We start from the raw sequence: 21,152 nt of genomic DNA, 5'->3' as shown, positions 1-21,152 counted from the left end.
AGCCAGGACATGGAAACAACCTAGGTGTCCATCAGCAGACGAATGGATAAGGAAGCTGTGGTACATATACACAATGGAGTATTACTCAGCCATTAAAAAAAATACATTTGAATCGGTTCTACTGAGATGGATAATTTTATTTTTTAAATTAATGCTTATTGCAGTATATTTGAGTTAAAATGTTGTTTTAGTTTCTACTGTACAGTGAAGTGAATCAGTGTTACATACACATATATCCACCCTTTTTTATATTCTGTTCCCATGTAGGTCATTATAGAGAATTTAGTAGCGTTCTCTGTGCAATACAGTAGATTCTTAGGGAAAGTCAAAATGTTAGTTGCTCAGTCATGTCTGATTCTTTGTGACCCCATGGACTGTGGCCTAACAGACTCCTCTGTCCATGGATTTCTCTTGGCAAGAACACTGGATTGAGTAGTCATTCCCTTCTCCAGGGTATCTTCCTGACCTAGGGATCAAATCTGGGTCTCCTTCATTGCAGGCAGTTTCTTTACCATCTGAGCCACCTGGGAAGCCACCAGAGGATTTTCTTAGTATTTATCTGTTTTATATATCGTACATATGTTTCAGTCACAATCTCCCAATGTATCTGTGCCCTGTTTTCCCCCTTGGTAACCATAAGTTTGTTTACTACATTTGTGACTCTATTTCTGTTTTGTAAAGAGGTTCATTTTTACAGTTTTTTTAGATTCTAGATGTAAACCATGGCATATGATATTTGTCTTCCTCTGTTTGACTTCATTCAGTATGACAATTTCTAGGCCCATCCATGTCATCGCAAATGGCATCATTTCATTCTTTTTTAGCCTGATTAATATTCCACTTCCACACCACATCTTCTTTATCTATTCCTCTACTGATGGATATTTATGTTGCTTCCATGTCCTGACTCTTGTGAATAGTGCTGCAATGAATATCGGGGTGCATTTATACTGTAGAATTATGGTTTTCTCCAGCTATATGCCAAGGAGTGTGATTGCTTGATCATATTGTAGCTGTATTTTTAGTTTTATACGGAACCTCCAACTTTTCTCCACACAGGATCTACCAGTTTACATTGCTGCCAACAGTGTAGGAGGGTTTCCTTTTCTCCCCACTCTGTCCAGCATTTATTGTTTGTAGATTTTTTGATGACAGTTATTCTGATCAGTGGGAGATGATACCTCATTGTAGTTTTAACATTTTTTTATTTTTAAATTAATTTATTTATTTTAATTGGAGGATAATTACAATATTGTGATGGTTTTGCCTACCTCAATATGAATAGGCCATAGGTATACATTTATCCCCTCCATTCTTTTCATTTCTCTGATAATTATTGAGTGATCTTTTCATGTGCTTCTTGGTCCTCTGTATGTCTTCTTTGGCAAATGTCTATTTAGCTCTTCCATCCATTTTTTGATTGGGTTGTTCGTTTTTTGTTTTTTTTTTTCATATGGAGCTGCATGAGTTCTTTGTATATTTAGGAGGTTAACACATTCTGGGATGCTTTTTTTTGAAGATAGGTTTTGTTTTTTCTTCTTTCTCTAGTTGTTTTAGGTGCAAGGTCATGTTTATTTGAAATTTTTCTTGTTTCCTGAGGTAAGATTCTATTGCTATAAACTTCCCTCTTACAAATGCTTTTGCTGTATCCCATAGGTTTGGGATCATCATGATTATGTTGTCATATGTCTCTAGGTACTTTGTGATTTCCTCTTTGATTTCTTCTGTGACCCATTGATTGTTTACTAACATATTGTTTACCCTACATGTGTTTGTGTTTTTACAGTTTTTCCTTATAACTGATTTCTAATCTCATAGTGTTGTGGTCAGAAAAGATGCTTGATGCAAATTCAGTTTTCTTAATTTGCCAAGATTGATTTGTGATCCAAGATATGTTCTATCCTGGGGAATGTTCCATGTGCACTTGAGAAGAACATCTATTCTGCTGCTTTTGGATGAAATGTTCTATTGATATCAATTAAGTCTATCTGGTCTAATGTGTCATTAAAGACTTGTGTTCCTTATTAACTTTCTTTGTGGATTATCTGTCCATTGGTGTAAGTGGGGTATTAAAGTCCTCCACTGTTATTGTGTTACTGTTTGTTTCCCCATTGATGGCTATTAGCATTTCCCTTATATATTGAGGTACTCCTATGATGGATGTATATATATTTACAATTGTTATATCTTCTTCCAGGATTGATCCCTTGATCATTATGTGGTGTCCTTCTTTGTCTCTTATAATAGTCCTTATTTTAAAGTCTATTTTGTCTGATATGAGCATAGCTACTCCAGTTTTTCTTTTATTTCCATTCACATGGAATGTCTTTTTCCATCTCCTCACTTTCAGCCTGTATGTACCACTACATGAAGTGTGTCTCTTGTAGAAAACATATACACTGTTGTTGCTGTTTTTGTATCCATTCAGTTACTCTATGTCTTTTGGTTGGAGCACTTAATCCATTTACATTTAAGGTAATTATTGATATGTATGTTCCTATTGCCATTTTCTTAATTGTTTTGAATTTATTGGGGTGGGCATTTTGTATCCCTTCCTCTTTTGTTCTCTTCTCTTGTGATTTGATGACCATATTTAGTAAAAATATTGTTTGAGTTGCTTATTTCTTTTTTTGTGTGTGTGTGTATCTATTGTAGATTCTGGGTGTGCTCTTCCCATGAGGTTTTGATATAGCAGTATACAAGGTTGTTGTTTTAAGTTGCTGGTCTCCCTCCCACCTAGAAAAGTTTGTTTTAGCATTTGTTGTAAAGGTAGTTTGGTGGTTCTGAATTTTCTCTTAGCTTTTCCTTGTCTGTAAAGCTTTGACTTCTCCATAGAATCTAAATGAGGGTCTTTCTGGGTATAATATTATTTATTGTAGGTTTTTCCCTTTCCTCACTTTAAACATATTGTGTCACTCCCATCTGACTGCAAAGTTTCTGTTGAAAAATCATCTAATAACATTATGGTGATTCCTTTCTATGTTATTTGTTACCTTTTCCTTGTTGCTTTTAATATTTTTTTCTTTTTCTTTAATTTGATTAATATGTGTCTTGGCGTGTTCTTCCTTGGTTTTTTCCTATATGAGAATCTCTGCACTTCCTATATTTGAGTGAGTGTTTCCTTTCCCATGTTAAGGAAGTTTTCATATATAATATCTTCAAATATTTTCTTAGGCACTTTCTCTTTCCCTTCTCCTTATGGGACCCCTATAATGTGAATGTTGGTGTGTTTAATATTGCCACAGGGTTCTCTGAAACTGTCTTCATTGCTTTTCATTCTTTATTCTGTTCTGTGACTGTTATTTCCCCCACTGTGTCTTCCAGCTCATCTGTTCATTCTTCTGCGTCAGTTATTCTGCTATTGATTCCTTCTAGTGCATTTTTCACTTCTGTCATTGTATTGTTCATCTCTTTTGTTTTTTCTTTAAAAATTCTAGTACCTTGCTAAACATTTCTTATACCTAGTCAATCTGAGCCTCTATTCTTTTTCCGAGATTTTAGATCAACTTTATTATCATTACTCTGAGTTCCTTTTCAGATAGATTGCTTATTTCCAACTCACTTAGTTGCTTTTGGGTTTTTATCTTGTTCCTTCATCTGCAACACATTTCTCTTTTAATTCATTCTGTTTGTGTCTCCTTTCCATAGGCTACAGGATTGTAGTTCATTATACTTCTGGTGTCTGCTCCCTGGTGGGTGAGTTAGGTCCAGGGGCTTGTATAGGCTTCCTGTTAGAAGGGAGTGGTTCCTACTCTCTGGTGCATGGAGCTGGGTCTTGTCCATTTGATGTACAGGGTCATGTCGAGGGATGTGTTTTGCGGTGACTGTGAGCTCAGTATGTCTTTAGGTAGCCTGTCTTCCAGTGGTTGAGTTTGTATTCCTATCCTGGTGGTTGTTTGACTTGAGGCTTTCCTATCCTGGTGGTTGGAGCCTGCAGGTTGTTGTGTGGTATCAGGACTTGGTGCTGAAATTTGAACTTCTGTGAGAGTTCACTCAAAATTATATTTCCTGGGGATTCTTCCATCAGTGTCCTTGCTCTCACAGTGAGTTATAATTGACCTTCACCTCCCCAGGAGACCCTCCAAGACCCCTAGGTAGGTATAGCACAGGTTCCTATAGAAGTACTACTTTGTGATGGGTGCCAGTGAGTGTGAGACCTTATGTGACCTCCAAGAATGGAGTCTCTGTTTCCCCCAGCCCTGTAGAGCTGCTGCACTCAAGCCCTGCTGGCCTTCAAGGAAAAATGCTCTGCAGATTCTTTCTCTCAATAACAGACCCTCAGACTGCTTTGGGGAGTTTTTTAATGTAAGAACATCCCTACATAGCCTGTGTGAATTTAATATTTTGGGGTAGGAGAATTGTTTTTAGTATAGATGCCTGTCACCTCTTTCCTCAGTGTATGCTGGCCATTATTTTCTTTATAGAAACTGATTGATACTGTGGTGGACAAAACCCAAAGTGGGTATTAAGCAGGGCCTTCTGTTTGCTCTATGGTTGTCACTGCCCTATCTGAGGTGGGGTCTGCTCACTAGTTGTTGGAGTAGAAGGCCCTAGATCTCTTTCTTAGCTGTTTCTGATCTGAGTTCAAGGTAAATAGGACTGGAGCACTACCACTGGAATGGAAATCACTATTTCTCCTCTGGACCTGTTCACCTGTGGATGGTCTCTATTGTGTGTCACCTTTCATCTGTAGCGTGAACGCTCATATTACACTGTTGTTGGCACTGCTCTCAACTCCACTTTTACTGTGGGCATGCCAGCAATTGGTCCTGGTTCAAGATGGATTTAGAAAAGGCAGAGGAACCAGAGATCAAATTGCCAGCATCTGTTGGATCATAGAAAAAGCAAGAGAATTCCAGAAAAACATCTATTTCTGCTCCATTGACTACAATAAAGCCTTGACTGTGTGGATCACAACAAACTATGGAAAATTCTTAAAGAGATGAGCATAGCAGACCACTTTACCTGCCTCATGGATGCATACAGAAATCTGTATGCAGGTCAAGAAGCAAAAGTTACAACCAGGCATGGAACATTGGACTGCTTTAAAATTGGGTAAGGAGTACATCAAGGCTGTATATTGTCACCCTGCTTATTTAACTTATATGCAGACTACATCATGCAAAGTGTCAGGATGGATGAAGCACACACTGGAATCAAGATTGCCGGGAGAAATATCAATAACCCCAGATATGCAGATGACACCACCCTTATGGCAGAAGTGAAGAGAAACTAAAGAGCCTCTTGATGAAGGTGAAAGAGGAGAGTGAAAAAGCTAGTTTAAACCTCAACATTCAAAAAGCTAGTATCATGACATCCAGTCCCATCACCTCACGGCAAATAGATGAGGAGACAGTGGAAACAGTGGAGGCATTATTTTCTTGGGTTCCAAAATCACTGCTGATGGTGACTGCAGCCATGAAGTTAAAAGACACTTGCTCCTTGGAAGAAAAGCTATGACCAACCTAGATAGCATATTAAAAAGCAGAGACATTATTGCCAACAAAGATCTGTATAGTCAAAGCTATGGTTTTTCCAGTAGTCATGTATGGATGTGAGAGTTGGACCATAAAGAAAGCTGAGCACTGAAGAATTGATGCTTTTGAACTGTGGTGTTGGAGAAGACTCTTGAGAGTCCCTGGGACTGCAAAGAGATCCAACCAGTCAATTGTAAAGGAAATCAGTCCGGAATATTCATTGGAAGGACTGATGCTGAAGTTGAAACTTTGCCACCTGATGCGAAGAACTGACTCATTGGGAAAGAGCCTGATTCTGGGAAAGATTGAAGGCAGGAGGAGAAGGGGACAACAAGGGGTAAGGTGGTTGGATGACATTACTGACTTGATGGACATGAGTTTGAGCAGGCTCTGGGAAATAGTGATGGACAGGGAAGTCTGCGTGCTGCAGTCCATGGAGTTGAACAAGGCAGACACGACTAAGCAACTGAACAACAACAGCAATCTCTCAGATATTGTTTTCACCAGGCCGCGAACATAGATCTACTGAAGTCAGGTGCCAAGATTACTGTAGTCATGGATCAGAACCTATCATGGATGCTATTGTGGCAGTTCATACTCTAGCTTGGCACAACCCCCACATTTATGTATCCATAAAGTCTATAGCTGTTAAAGCTAGACCTGTCTTGGTTGTGGGACCACTCATTATCCATTAAGATGTTCTATAGGCACTGAGTTTACAAGGTCAGTTGCAGAGATGTCAGTTTGTAGTTTGTGTAGCTGCGAGAAGTTTCAGCTTTCCTTAGTTGCATGGCCCCAAAGCCCAACCTCTGCATGTGGTCCACCTACAGAGGTTTTCTCCAGAGGCTACCCTGGAGCACACGAGTCTGTTCTGGCAAGGAGGGGGCACAGAGGTGATGGCATTCAGGGTCACAGCATCCCCAGTGAGGACAGAGCACATGGAGTAGCCAGTGATCATGGGTGCGAGAGAACAGGCACCCAGTAGGGGCCTTTCCTAGTGTCTGGCCCTGGACCCAGGAGAGCTGGCCCTGGCAATGATGGGGTATGTAGAGGAGCCAGCTGGTGTGATAGAGCTGGCTCCAGTGGGAACCCTCCCTAGTGCCCAGCCACAGGTACAGAAGAACTGGCCTTGGTGGCAGTGGTGCATGTGGAGAAGCTGGCTGCCATAGGCTCGAGAGGGCCAGCCCTGTCTGCAGCCTTTCCTAGTGCCCAGGAAGGCAGGGGCAGCTTCACTTCTATGGCAGATGGGTTTCCTCCAGAAGCAATCCCGGTTACAGGTTTACTCACTCCTGTCCCCTTACACTGTCTCCTTACAGCCAACATCAGTCCTCTCCCCTAGTTTGCTTTCCAAACCTCATGTTACAATACCCAGCCCCCATGCTCACCAGTGGACACATGTCTCAGTTTGGGACACAGTCCATCTGCATAGGTCTCTGTCCTATCTGCACTATCCTCCAGTAGCTCCTGAAGCTCCCCTTCTCTCCCAACCAATCTCCTCACCAGGGAGGGAACTTCCTCAGATGCAAGAACCACTCCTCTCCTTTAACTTCCCTGCCAGTGATGCAGGTCCTGTCCTTCTTCCTGTCCTCTTCCTTTTCCCTTCTTTCATTCATCCTACTCAGTTATCTAGGGGATTTTTCTTCTCTTTTTTGGTGTTCGAGGTCTTCTACTAGTGTTCAGTCAGTGCTCTGTGAGAACTGTCCCATGTGTAGATGTATTCTTGATGGATTTGTTGGGTGAGATAAACTCCATGTCCTGCTATTCCTCTACCATCTTGACTTCCTCCAGACCAGATATTTCCTATTTTAATATGCTATTTTCCCACAAGTTTTAACATTTTTCCTATATAAAATTGATTTTTCCATGTCATATTCTTTTCAGTAGGGTAGGCTATTGGATCCAATTAAAAATACAGTATATATTTTGGGGAATTTGCTAACACAAAATATTATCCAGCGGTTGTCCTTCTTGTCAGACAGGCATATTTATCTTGAGGATATTAATTCAGCTGGAATAACTGAAATATTTATTTCAACAATGAGAGGAAACTGTTCATTGGGTCATTTATATTCTCTGAGGAAAACTCTGATTTCTAGTTAAAAAAGCAAATCCATTGGGAATAATTAATGTGAGAAAATTCTGATTTTGTCTTATAAAGCAGTGTATTGGTATGGTAGTGAGAAAGGCATGCTACCTTTTATGAGGAAAGGGGGAAAATTCTTAAAGTTTCTTTCCACTGGATTTGAATTTAGTAACACTAAGTTAGTTCTCTCCTAGCCCCATACCATTCTGTTCTAATGAAGTAATATTAGCTATCCATTCTGTGTGTGTGTGTGTGTGTGTGTGTGTGTGTTCGGTTGTTCAGTCATATCTCACTCTTTGTGACTCCGTGAACTATAGCCTGCCAGGCTCCTCTGTTGATGAAAATTTTTAAATTAATGTATTTATTTTAATTGGAGGCTAATTAATTTACAATATTGTAGTAATTTTGCCATACATAGACATGAATCAGCTATGGGTGTACATGTGTTACCCATCCCGAACCCCCTTCCCACCTCCCTACCCATCCCATCGCTCTGGGTCATCCTAGTGTACCAGCCCTGAGCACCCTGTCTCATGCATCTAACCTGGACTGGCGATCTGTTTCACAGATGATAATATACAGGTTTCAAACCTATTCTCTCAAATCATCCCACCCTCACCTTCTCCCACAGAGTCTAAAAGTCTGTTCGCTACATCTGTGTCTCTTTTCCTATCTCTCATATAGGCTTATCGTTACCATCTTTCTAAATTCCATGTATATGCGTTAATGTACTGTATTGGTGTTTTGCTTTCTGACTTACTTCACTCTGTATAATAGGCTCCAGTTTCATCCACCTCATTAGAACTGATTCAAATGAATTCTTTTTAATAGCTGAATAATGTTCCATTGTGTATATGTACCATAGCTTTCTTATCCATTCACCTGCCAATGGACATCTAGGTTTCTTCCATGTCCTGGCTATTATAAACAGTGCTGCGATGAACATTAAGGTACATGTATCTCTTTCAATTCTGGTTTCCTCGGTGTGTATGCCCAGCATTGGGATTGCTGGATCATATGCCAGTTCTATTTCTAGTTTTTTAAGGAATCTCCACACTGTTCTACATAGTGACTGTACTAGTTTCCATTCCCACCAAGAGTGTAAGAGGGTTCCCTTTTCTCCACACCCTCTCCAGCATTTATTGTTTGTCGAGTTTTAGATAGCAGCTGCTCAGACCGGGGTGAGATGGTACCTCAAGGTGGTTTTGATTTGCATTTCTCTGATAATGAGTGATGTTGAGCATCTTTTCATGTGTTTGTTAGCCATCTGTATGTCTTCTTTGGAGAAATGTCTGTTTAGTTCTTTGGCCCATTTTTTGATTGGGTCGTTTATTTTTCTGGAATTGAGCTATACGATCTGCTTGTATAATTTGGAGATTAATTATTTGTAAGTTGCTTCATTTCCTATTATTATCTCCCATTCTGAAGGCTATCTTTTCACCATGCTTATAGTGTCCTTCATTGTGCAAAAGCTTTTAAGTTTAAGTTTATTTTTGCTTTTATTTCCATTACTCTGAGAGGTGGGTCATAGAGGATCCTGCTGTGATTAATGTCAGAGAGTGTTTTGCCTAAGTTTTCCCCTAGGGGTTTTATAGTTTCTGGTCTTATATTTAGATCTGTAATCCATTTTGAGTTTATTTTTGTGTATGGTGTTAGAGATTGTTCTAGTCTCATTCTTTTACAAGTGGTTGATCAGTTTTCCCAGCACCACTTGTGAAAGAGATTGTCTTTTCTCCATTGTATATCCTTGCCTCCTTTGTCAAAGATAAGTTGTCCTTAGGTGTGTGGATTTATCTCTGGAGTTTCTATTTTGTTCCATTGATCTATATTGCTGTCTTTGTTCCAGTACCATAATGTCTTGATGACTCTAGCTTTGTAGTATAGTCTCAAGTCAGGCAGGTTGATTTCTCCGGTTCCATTTTTCTTTCTCAAGATTGCTTTGGCTATTCGAGGTTTTTTGTATTTCCATACAAATTGTGAAATTATTTGTTCTAGTTCTGTGAAAAATACCATTGGTAGCTTGATAGGGATTGCATTGAATCTATAGATTGCTTTGAGTAGTATACTCATTTTCACTAGACTGATTCTTCCAATCCATGAACATGGTGTATTTCTCCATCTATTTGTGTCCTCTTTGATTTCTTTCATCAGTGTTTTATACTTTTCTATATATAGGTCTTTTGTTTCTTTAGGTAGATTTATTCCTAAGTATTTTATTCTTTTCGTTGCAATGGTGAATGTAATTATTTCCTTAATTTCTCTTTCTGTTTTCTCATTGTTAGTGTATAGGAATGCAGGGGATTCCTGTGTGTTAATTTTATATCTTTCAACTTTACTATATTAATTGATTAGCTCTAGTAATTTTCTGGTGGAGTCTTTAGGGTTTTCTATGTAGCGGAACATGTCATCTGCAAACAGTCAGAGTTTTGCTTCTTCTTTTCCAATCTGGATTCCTTTTATTTGCTTTTCTTCTCTGATTGCTGTGGCAAAAACTTCCAAAACTGTGTTGAATAGTAGTGGTGAGAGTGGGCACCCTTGTCTTTTTCCTGACTTTAGGGGAACTGCTTTCAATTTTCACCATTGAGGATAATGTTTGCTGTGGGTTTATCATATATGGCTTTTATTATGTTGAGGTATGTTCCTTCTATTCCTGCTTTTTGGAGGGTTTTTATCATAAATGGATGTTGAATTTTGTCAAAGGCTTTTTCTGCATCTATTGAGATAATCATATGGTTTTTATCTTTCAATTTGTTAATATGGTGTATCACATTGATTGGTTTGCAAATATTGAAGTATCCTTGCATTGCTGGGATAAAGCCCACTTGGTCATGATGTATGTTCTTTTTAATATGTTGTTGGATTCTGTTTGCGAGAATTTTGTTAAGGATTTTTTTATCTTTGTTCATCATTGATATTGGCCAGTAGTTTTCTTTTTTGTGGCATCGTTGTCAAGTTTTGGTATTAGGGTGAAAGTGACCTCATAGAATGAGGTTGAAAGTTACCTTCCTCTGCAATTTTCTGGAAGAGTTTGAGTAGGATAGGTGCTAGCTCTTCTCTAAATTTTTGGTAGAATTTAGCTGTGAAGCCATCTGATCCTGGGCTTTTGTTTGTTGGATGATTTCTGGTTACAGTTTCGATTTTCATGCTTGTGATGGGTCTGTTAAGACTTTCTGTTTCTTCCTGGTTCAGTTTTGGAAGGTTATACTTTTCTAAGAATTTGTCCATTTCTTCCAAGTTGTCTATTTTATTGACTTATAGTTGCTGATACTAGTCTCTTATGATTTTCTCTTTGTATTTGTATTTTCTCTTTGTATTTCTGTGTTGTCTGTTATGATCTCTCCATTTTCCTTTCTAATTTTGTTGATTTGATTCTTCTCCCTTTTTTGCTTGATGAGTCTGGCTAATGGATTTTCTATTTTATTTATTTTCTCAAAGAACCAGCTTTTAGCTTTGTTGATTTTTGCTATTCTCCTTTGTTTCTTTTTCATTTATTTCTGCCCTAATTTTTTACTATTTTGTTCCTTCTAGTAACCCTGGGGTTCTTCATTTCTTCTTTTTCTAGTTGATTTAGGTGTAGAGTTAGGTTATTTATTTGATGGCTGTAGTCCATGGGCTCACTAAGAGTCGGACACGACTAAGCAACTTCACTTTCACTTTTCCCTTTCATGCACTGGAGAAGGAAGTGGCAACCCACTCCAGTATTCTTGCCTGGAGAATCCTAGGGACGGCAGAGCCTGGTGAGCTGCCGTCCATGGGGTCGCACAGAGTCAGACACGACTGAAGCAACTTAGCAGCATCAGCAGCAGCAGAAGCATGTTGTTTAGCCTATATATGTTTGTATTTCTAATCTTACCACATTGTGATCAGAAAAGATGCTTGGAATGATTTCAACTTTTTTGAATTTACCAAGGCTAGATTTATGGCCCAGGATGTGATCTATCCGGGAGAAAGTTCCATATGCACTTGAGAAAAAGGTGAAATTCCTTGTTTTGGGGTGAAATGTCCTATAGATATCAATTATGTCTAACTGCCCATTGTATCATTTAAAGTTTATGTTTCCTTGCTAATTTTCTGTGTAGTTGATCTACCCATAGGTGTGAGTGGGGTGTTAAAGTCTCCCAGTATTATTGTGTTACTGTTAATTTCCCTTCATACTTGTTAGCATTTGCCTTACATAGTGTGATGCTCCTATGTTGGGTGCATATATATTTATAATTGTTTTATCTTCTTCTTGGATTGATCCTTTTATCATGATGTAGTGTCCTTCTTTGTCTCTTTTCATGGCTTTTTTTTCAAAGTCTATTTTATCTGATATGAGTATTGCTATTCCTGCTTTCTTTTGGTCACCATTTGCCTGAAATATCTTTTTCCAGCCCTTCACTTTCAGTCTGTATGTGTTCCTTGTTTTGAGGTGGGTCTCTTGTAGACAGCATATATAGGGGTCTTGTTTTTGTATCCATTCAGCCAGTCTTTGCCTTTTAGTTGGGGCATTCAACCCATTTACATTTAAGGTAATTATTGATAAGTATGATTTCGTTGCCCTTTATTTTGTTGTTTTGGGTTTGAGTTTGTAAGCCTTTTCTGTGTTTCCTGTGTAGAGAAGATCCTTTAGCATTTGTTGAAGAAGTGGTTTGGTGGTGCTGAATTCTCTCAGCTTTTGCTTTTCTCTAAAGCTTTTGATTCTCCTTCATATTTGAATGAGATCCTTGCTGGGTACAGTAATCTGACTTGTAGGTTTTTCTCTTTCATCCCTTTAAGTATGTCCTGCCATTCCCTTCTGGCCTGAAGAGTTTCTCCTGAAAGATCAGCTGTTATCTTTATGGGAATCCCCTTGTGTGTTATTTGTTGTTTTTCCCTTGCTGCTTTTAATATTTGTTCATTGTGTTTGATCTCCGTTAATTTGATTAATATGTGTCTTGGGACGTTTTGCCTTGGTTTTATCCTGTTTTGGATTCTCTGGGTTTCTTGGACTTGAGTGGCTATTTCCTTCCCCAAATTAGGGACGTTTTTAGCTATTACCTTCTCAAGTATTTTCTCATGTCCTTTCTTTTTGTCTTCTTCTTCTGGAGCTCCTGTGATTCAAATGATGGGGCATTTGACATTGCCCCAGAGGTCTCTGAGGTTCTCCTCATTTCTTTCAATTCTTTTTTCTTTTTTTCTCTCTGCTTCAATTTATTTTCACCATTCTATTTCCACCTCACCTATCCTGTTCTGTCTCAGTTATTCTACTGTTGGTTCCCTCCAGAGTGTTTTTGATCTCAGTCATTGCATTATTCATTATTGATTGACTCTTTTTTCTTTCTTCTAGGTCCTTGATAAACATTTCTTTCATCTTCTCAATGCTTATCTCCAGACTATTTATCTGTAATTCCATTTTGGATCATTTTTACTACTATTATTCTGAATTCTTTTTCAGGTAGACTCCCTACCTCCTCATCTTTTGTTTGGTTTTGTGAGCATTTATCATGTTTCTTTACCTGCTGAATAATCTCTGCCTTTTCATCTTGCTTACATTGCTGTGTTTGGGGTGGCCTTTCTGTATGCTGGAAGTTTGTGGTTCCTCTTTATTGTGGAGGTTCTTCCCTGTGGGTTGGGTTGGATGAGTGGCTTGTCAAGGTTTCCTGGTTAGGGGAGCTTTTGTCGGTGTTCTGGTGGGTGGAGCTGGATCTCTTCTCTCTGGAATTCAATGAAGTATCCACTAGTGAGTTTTGAGATGTCTGTGGGTTTGGTGTGACTTTTGGCCGCCTGTATTTTAATGCTCAGGGTCATGTTCCTGCATTGCTGGAGAATTAGTGTGGTATGTTTTGCTCTGGAACTTGTTAGCTCTTGGGTGGAGCTTGTTTTCAGTGTAGGTATGGAGGCTTTTTGGTGAGCTCATGTCGATTAATGTTTCTTCTAGTCAGGAATTTTCTGGTGGTCTCAAGATTTGGATTTAAGCCTCTTGCCTCTGCCTTTCAGTTTTATTCTTACAGTAGCCTCAAGACTTCTCCATCCATACAGCACTGATGATAAAACATCTAGATTAATGGGGAAAAGATTCTCCACAGTGAGGGACACCCCACGAGGTTCACAGAGCTACATAGAGAAGAGACGATGGAGGAAGGAGATAGAGGTGACCAGGAGGAGAAGAGGGAGAATCAAAAGGGGAGAGAGCAATCGAGCCAGCAATCAATTCCCTATGTGCTCTCCACAGTCTGGAACACTCAGAGAGGTTCATGGAGTTATATAGAGAAGAGAAGAATGAGGAAGGAAATAGAGGTAACCAGGAGGAGAAGAGGGGCAGTCAAAAGGAGAGAGGCAGATCTAGCCAGTAATCAGTTCCCTAAGTGTTCTCCCAAAGAGATTCACAGAGTTGGGTAGAGAAGAGAAGGGGAAAGGTGGAGATATAGGTGACCTGGGCAAGAAAAAGGAGAGTAAAGGGGGACAGAGCAATCAAGCTAGCAATCACACTCCTAAGTAAAAATGGGTACTGAAGATTGGATTCTTAAAAGTACAGAATTGATAACAAATACCAAAAAGCAAAGATTAAAAATCTAGAGTAGAGGTTAGACTCTCAAAAATACGATATTAAAAAAATGAAACAGAATCACAAAAATTATAAATATGTATATATATGAAGTTTCCTTTAAAAATAGGGTCTTTTTTTGCAAGGTAATTGTAGGTTATAAAAATGAAAATTAAAGAAGTAATAAAGAATTTAAAAATAAACAATTTAAAAATTTAAAATGATAATAGTAAACTATATCTTGTTGAGGGCATGTGGGGTCAGTTCAGTTTCAGATAGTTCCTTGTTCCAGCGTATACTTCTTCTCAAGGTCTATAGGCCCCTTCCAATGTAGTCAGTGCTAACTATAGGGTTTTAATCTGTTGCACCTGTCACTTCCAAAGCGGTTCCGTCTTCTTTGTTCATTTTGGCTTCCTCTGTTTGCAAGTCTCTTCAGTGTCTAATTTCAGCCTTGACACAAGTGAGCAAAGTTGGTCACTTATTTAGGCTCACTTGTTCAGTTGTGCTTTGGGGAGGGAGGAACACTGCAAACAAATATCACTGGCGTGTGTGGGGAGTGCTCGCAATGTCTGAGCCACACTGGGTTTGCCCCTGCTCACGGTATGTGTGCTTTCCCAGTCTACACTGCTCAGGCTCCAGGTTGCTCTGCAGGGGAACTATGTAATGCAGGCCCTGGGTTGCATGCACTTCCCAGGTCTAAGCCACTCAGGTTCAGGTTCTTGGGTACTCCACAAAGACACAGACTCTGTTGGGCCTGCATTTTGTGCCCTTCCCAGGTCCGAGCAGCTCAGGTGACCACGTGCTTGGTGAGCACGCTCTCCCAGGTGTGTAGTGCATCGTATCACCTCCCCGGTCCCAGCCCCTTGGTTTCCTGGGTGTGCAGATACAGCACTGTCTCAGGTGTGCCATGTGTCTCCTCTCGGGAGCTGATCTCTGACTGTGACCCTCCTGGCGGATGTCAACCGTCCAGGATCCCAGGAAGACTTGGGTAGAAACTGGGAGCCTGCTTACAGTTTGGTGTAGGTTGCCGTCTCTGGGGCTGAGATTGACCCTTGCCTCCTGGCTCTGGCTGTCGCCCGCCTGCCTCTCTGCCTCTGTCATGAGGAGGGGCTGGTCTGCATCTGGCTAGCTCTCCTCTGGTATTCGCTCAATCCTTTGTTCTGTGATCAGACCAGAATGTGCCTTCAAGCTTTTCACGGGAAAGTTCTCTCTCTCTCTCCCTCTTTTATTTACCTCTCTCTCTCTGGCTATCCCACAGTTTCGGTTGCTATCTCATGTTAGCTCCCTCAGATTGTCCTCAGAGCATTCAGGCCCAGTCCTTACCCTAAACATGCAGCTCGTGCCTCCCTGTTCAGCCCCTGCTCGCTACTGTCAGATGTGAGCATCTGGGCTACCTCTCCACTTGGAGTTGTGGTTAGGCGTGTAATCTGTGGGGTGTTTTTTTTTTTTTTTCCCCTCCTGGATATGTTTCCCTCTGAGATTCCAAAACTCCCCATGGACCCACCTTTGAGAGGGTGTCCTGGTGTTTGGAAACATCTCCTCCTTCACGACTCCCTCCCCAGGACGGGTTTCCTTCCCTAATTCTTTTGTCTCTCTTTTTATCTTTTACATTTTGTCCTATCTCCTTTCAAAGAGAATGAGCTGCTTTTCTGGGTGCCTGGTGTCCTCTGCCAGCATTCAGAAGTTGTTTTGTGGAATTTGCTCATCATTCAAATGATATTTCAGTGAATTTGTGGGGGAGAAAGTGGTCTCCCTATACTATTTCTCTGCCATATTAGGACCACCCCTGTCCATACAGTTTTCCAAACAAGAATACTGGAGTGGGTTTTCATTTCTTCCTCCAGGGTATCTTCCTGACTCAGGGATCAAACCCACATCTGCTGCATTGGCAGGTGGATTTCTTACCACTGAGTCACCTAGGAAGCCCCTAGCTACCCTCTGATAGTCTTATTAATCACCATGGAGGGTATAAAGATGAACATTTGTCATCCACCTTCAGTTTTTAACATTTTTAATCATCATCTGATAAAAGTCCAGTGAAATATCATAACTACTTCTTAGGGACTTAACTGCACTGTTATTAATGTACTTTGTAACATTTTGTCAGTCAAATGCCTACTATATGCTCAACATAAAGCTAAAGTGAAGTCACTCAGTTGTCTGACTCTTTGTGACCCCATGGACTGTAGCCTACCAGGCTCCTCCGTCCATGGGATTTTCCAGGCAAGAATACTGGAGTGGGTTGCCATTTCCCTCTCCAGGATGTTCAACATAAATTATAATAAATACATAAATTTATAATTTAAATTTATATAGCACCTTTCACTCTTTCAAATACCATTAGTTTAAAAATAATAATAGCATCTGATACAGAGTATGAACTGCTGTGCTACACAAATCACATGAATTATTACATCTAATCCCATTTACCATTGTTATCTCCCTTTACTGATAATAGCTGAACTTTATATTGCACAGCCAGGATGCATTTTGCATGTGTGCTCAGTTGCATTTGACTCTTTGCAACCCCGTGGACTATAACCAACCAGGCTCCTCTGCCCATGGAATTTTCCAAGCAAGAATACTAGAGTGGGTTTCCATTTCCTTCTCCAGTGGAATCTTCCCAACCCAAGGATTGAATTCACATCTCTTGCATCTCCTGAATTGGTAGGCAGATTCTTTGCTACTGCACCACCTGGAATCCTTCCCTGCAGTTTACATATACTAATTTGTTAGCACCAATTAATTAGTACTAATTAATTAATACTAATTCACTACTTTTATGTGTATTAATTCTGTAAAACCTCACAATAACCCTAGGAAGTAGGCAGTATTATATCTATTTTACCAATGAAGAATCTGAGCCACAAGGAAGTTATGTAACCAAGCTAACACAATAAATGAGTCAGGATGTGAATCCATGTTCCCAAGTCTTTGCTGTTAAAGACATACTATCTTTCAGCTCTAAGAGATATGTGAAAACTGAAGCTGAAAATCACTCAGTTGTGTTAGTGTTAGTTGCTCAGTCATGTCCATCTCTTTGTGACCCCATGAACTGCAGCTCGCCAGGTTCCTCTATCCATGGAATTCTCCAGGCCAGAATACTGGAGTGGGTAGCCATTCCTTTCTCCAAAGATATGTACTATCCCAGTTTTACAGTGAGAAAAGTGAAGCTAACGTGTTCAAGTGACTTACCCTGGACCCTGACCCTAGGTTTATCTGACTCCAGAGCCCGAGTTCTTTAGTTCAGTTCAGTTCAGTCACTCAGTTGTGTCCAACTCTTTGTGACCCCATGGACTGAAGCACACCAGGCTTCCCTGTGCATCACCATCTCCCAGAGCTTGCTCAAACTTATGTCCATCGAGTCGGTGATGCCATCCAATCATCTCACCCCTTATTGTCCCCTTCTCCTCCTGCCTTCAATCTTTCCCAGCATCAGGGTCTTTTCAACTGAGTCAGTTATTTGAATCAGGTGGCCAAAGTATTGGAGTTTCAGCTTCAGCATCAGTCCTTCCAATGAATATGCAGGACTGATTTCCTTTAGGATGGACTGGTTGGATCCCCTTGCAGTTCTTAATCAGTTTAATTATGTTACTGGTATCTCAACCCTTGCTTTACCTCATGTTCTCTAATTTAGAAAGAACTAATGAGATAGGACACAGTGAGCCTCTGAACTAGACACTTGGTATTTATCAGGTGGAGTAAAACTGAACCTTTGTTTCTCACCCAGACACTGCAAGGACAAAGCTGGTGGCAAAAGCTGAGCTCTGCTAAAGCAAGAGGATAAAATGCCCACTCCTGAGATCAAGGAGGGCTTCCCTGTCTTCACATGTGCAGGAAGGCTTCTTGGGGATCAAAAAAGGAGGGGACCCCATCCCTTAATAAGTGTGGACATGCACCCATAGGCCTCTATGGTGGTATCCGTCTCACAAAACAATTGCACAAGCATCTTGGGGAGGGTCCATGGACCAGTCAGGTGTGTAGAAAGAAACAAGATAATTGGCCAAACATAAACAAAGACCAGGAAGGACTGTCCTCTATAAGTGATTTACATTACCTCCTTACCACATTCCTCCTCACTTAGGATGCCTGTACTCCTCTCCTGCTGTGTCTCTGCCTAGTTTCTGACTTATGCTCCTCCTCACTAAGGATGCCCTCACTTCTCTCCCACTGTGTTTCTGCCTGGTTTCTGACTTACTGCACTCCTCCTCATTAGAGAGGATGCCCCTACCCTTTCTCTCTGGGTGTATATCTCTGCCCTGCTTCTGAATTAGGTAAACAAACTGTTTTCCTGTGTGCTCTCTCATACATCATGCTGAGTCTCTACTAATAAATTTTGTACCTATTTTTACAGTTTTTGCTTCCTTGAAACATTCTTGCTTTTAAAGAGGGGCAAGAGCCAGGGCTACTTTGCTTCTAGCCTCTAGCCCCTGGGGTCTAGTGGTGAAGACTCCTGGTCTTCATCTGGGTTACCCAGGTTTAATTCCTGGGCAGGGAACTGAGATCTCTCTTTAAGATTGCTCACTTCTCTCCTTCTGAGATTGCTATTACAGTATAACTTATTGTACTTGCTTCAAAAACAAGGAAACTGAGGCTTAGATTACTTCACTAAATGTCATGTAGGTAATTAGTGGCTAAGCTACAGCATAGAAAATCCTAGTCTAGTGTTATCTTGACCATGGCCATAGCTTCATAAAGTTTCTAATCTAATTGAGATGAGAATATTATTACACATGAAAGTAATAGATTACTTTTTCAGATTTTTCTAAGATTTTGACGCATTTTAAATATTTGTTTAAATTACAGTCCAAATAGTTGGACTAGAATTATCTAATTTATCGATCCTTAATATAAAACATGCATTGGTCAATCCACAGGTAGATAAAATCAAAATTTTTCTAGCCGCTTTCACCCATCTTCTGGTGTTACATATTGAAAATATAAACTGATAAGCTAAATGTGATAAAAAGAAATCCCAGAAATAAAAGTGAAGGTCATAGGTAAATAAAAAGTTCTCTGTTGGCTGCTCATCTCATGTTCACTCCCAAATAAGCAAAGTCAGCTTGTGTGCATGCTATGTCTCTTCAGTCGTGTCTGACTCTTTGCGACCCTATGGACTTCCATGGGATTCTCCAGGTAAGAATACTGGAGTGGGTTGCTATGCCCTCCTCCAGGGGATCTTCCAAACCCAGGGATCAAACCCACATCTCCTACACTGGCAGAATTCTTTTACCACTGAGCCACCAGGAAAGCCCTTGCTAAATCTCCCAGACCCAGAATTAAGTCTATTTGCTCTTGAGACTGTGGACCCTAAATTATAATGATTTATTTTCTTAATCAAAGAACAGTTGGTTGCAAAAACTTTAGTTTATCTTTTTTACAAAATGCATTTCCTGAGAACAGTCTGCAACTCACTGATAATATTAACTCACTTTCTTAACTTTGCTAATAAGTCATAGTGATGTTTAGAATTTATGTTGCACTTTAAATTTTTACACCAAGTACTATCATTTTAGGATCATTGAACTGCAGTCCCCATTATGTCTGACATGAACACATAGTCCTTGCTCCTCCTCCACAGCCTCTTGTTAGGCATTAAAAAAACTGTAGTAAAATATACATAACATAAAAGTTACGATATCTACAATTTTTAAGTGTACAGTTCAGTAGTAAGTGCCTTCACATTTTTCTGCAACCAATCTCCAAAACTTTTAATTTTGTTGTTGTTTTTAGTCTCTTAAGTCGTTTCTGACTCTTTGTGATGCCATGAACTGTAGCATGCCAGGCTCCTCTGTTCTCCAGTGTCTTCCAGAGTTTGCTCAAATTCATGTCCACTGAGTTGGTGATGCTGTCTAACCATCTTATCCTCTGCTGCCCCATTCTCCTTTTGCCTTCAATCTTTCCCAGCATCAGGGTCTTTCCCAATGTGTCAGATGTTCACATCAGGTGGCCAAAGTATAGGAGCGTCAGGAACAGTCCTTCCAATGAGCATTCAGGACTGATTTCCTTTAGGATTGACAGATTTGATCTCCTTACCATCCAAGGGACTCTCAAGAGTCTTCTCTAACACCACAATTTAAAAGCATCACTTCTTCCACACCCAGCCTTCTTTATGATCCAACTGTCACATCCGTACATGACTGCTAGAAAAAACATAGCTTCACTATATGGACCTTTGTCAGTAAAGTGATGTCTCTGCTTTTTAATATGCTGTCTGACTGTGCTTAGTTATGTCCTACTCTCTGTGGCCACGTAGACTGTAGCCCACCAGGCTCCTCTGCCCATGGAATCTTATAGGCAGAATGCTGGAGTGAGTTGCCATTTCCTACTCTGGGAGATATTCCCCACCCAGGAATTGAACCTGTGTATCTTGTGTCTCCTGCATTGGCAGGCTGAGTCTTTACCACCAGTGCCACCTGAGAAGTCCAATATGCTGTCTAGGCGTGTCATAGTTTACCTCCAAGGAGTAAGTATCTTTTAATTTCATGGCTGCAGTCACAATCTACAGTGATTTGGGAGCCCAAGAAAATAAAATCTGTCACCGCTGCCACTTTTCCCCCTTCTATTTGCCATGAAGTAGTGGGACTGGATGCCATGATCTTAGTTTTTTGAATGTTGAGTTTCAAGCCTTTTTCACTCTCCTCTTTCACTCTCAAGAGGCTCTTTAGTTCCTCTTCACTTTCTGCCATTAGATTGGTATCACCTGCATATCTGAACGTATCATAGCAGTTGTTGCTATTTCTCCCAGCTATCTGGATTCCTGCTTCTGATTCATCCAGTCTGGCATTTTGCATGATGTACTATGCATATAAGTTAAATAAACAGGGTAACAAGATACAGTCTTGTCATACTTCTTTCCTAATTTTGAACCAGTTGGTTGTTCCATGTGTGATTTTAACTATTGCTTCTTAACCTGCATACAGGTTTCTCAGGAGACATGTAAGGTGGTCTGGTACTCCTGTCTCTTTTAAGAATTTAATTAATTTAAAAGTTACAAAACTAAAACTCTGTCCCTATCAAAAAATAACCTTCCCCCTTCCCCACTTCACCCAATCCCTGCCAACTACCATCATACTCTTTGTCTCTG

At 40.2% G+C, this 21,152-nt stretch overlaps 1 protein-coding gene across 3 annotated transcripts in view; it reads left to right on the top strand.

Annotated features, from left to right (window-relative positions):
• LOC145536754 (uncharacterized) overlaps window positions 1–21,152 on the top strand; it is a 507,944-nt gene that overhangs the window by 468,837 nt on the left and 17,955 nt on the right. The window lies entirely within an intron of this gene.

Source organism: Giraffa tippelskirchi, chromosome X (genome assembly GCF_054371585.1).
Source record: "Giraffa tippelskirchi isolate mGirTip1 chromosome X, T2T-mGirTip1v1.2.pri, whole genome shotgun sequence".
Classification (NCBI taxonomy): domain Eukaryota; kingdom Metazoa; phylum Chordata; class Mammalia; order Artiodactyla; family Giraffidae; genus Giraffa; species Giraffa tippelskirchi.
This window is presented reverse-complemented; position numbering and strand designations above follow the sequence as displayed.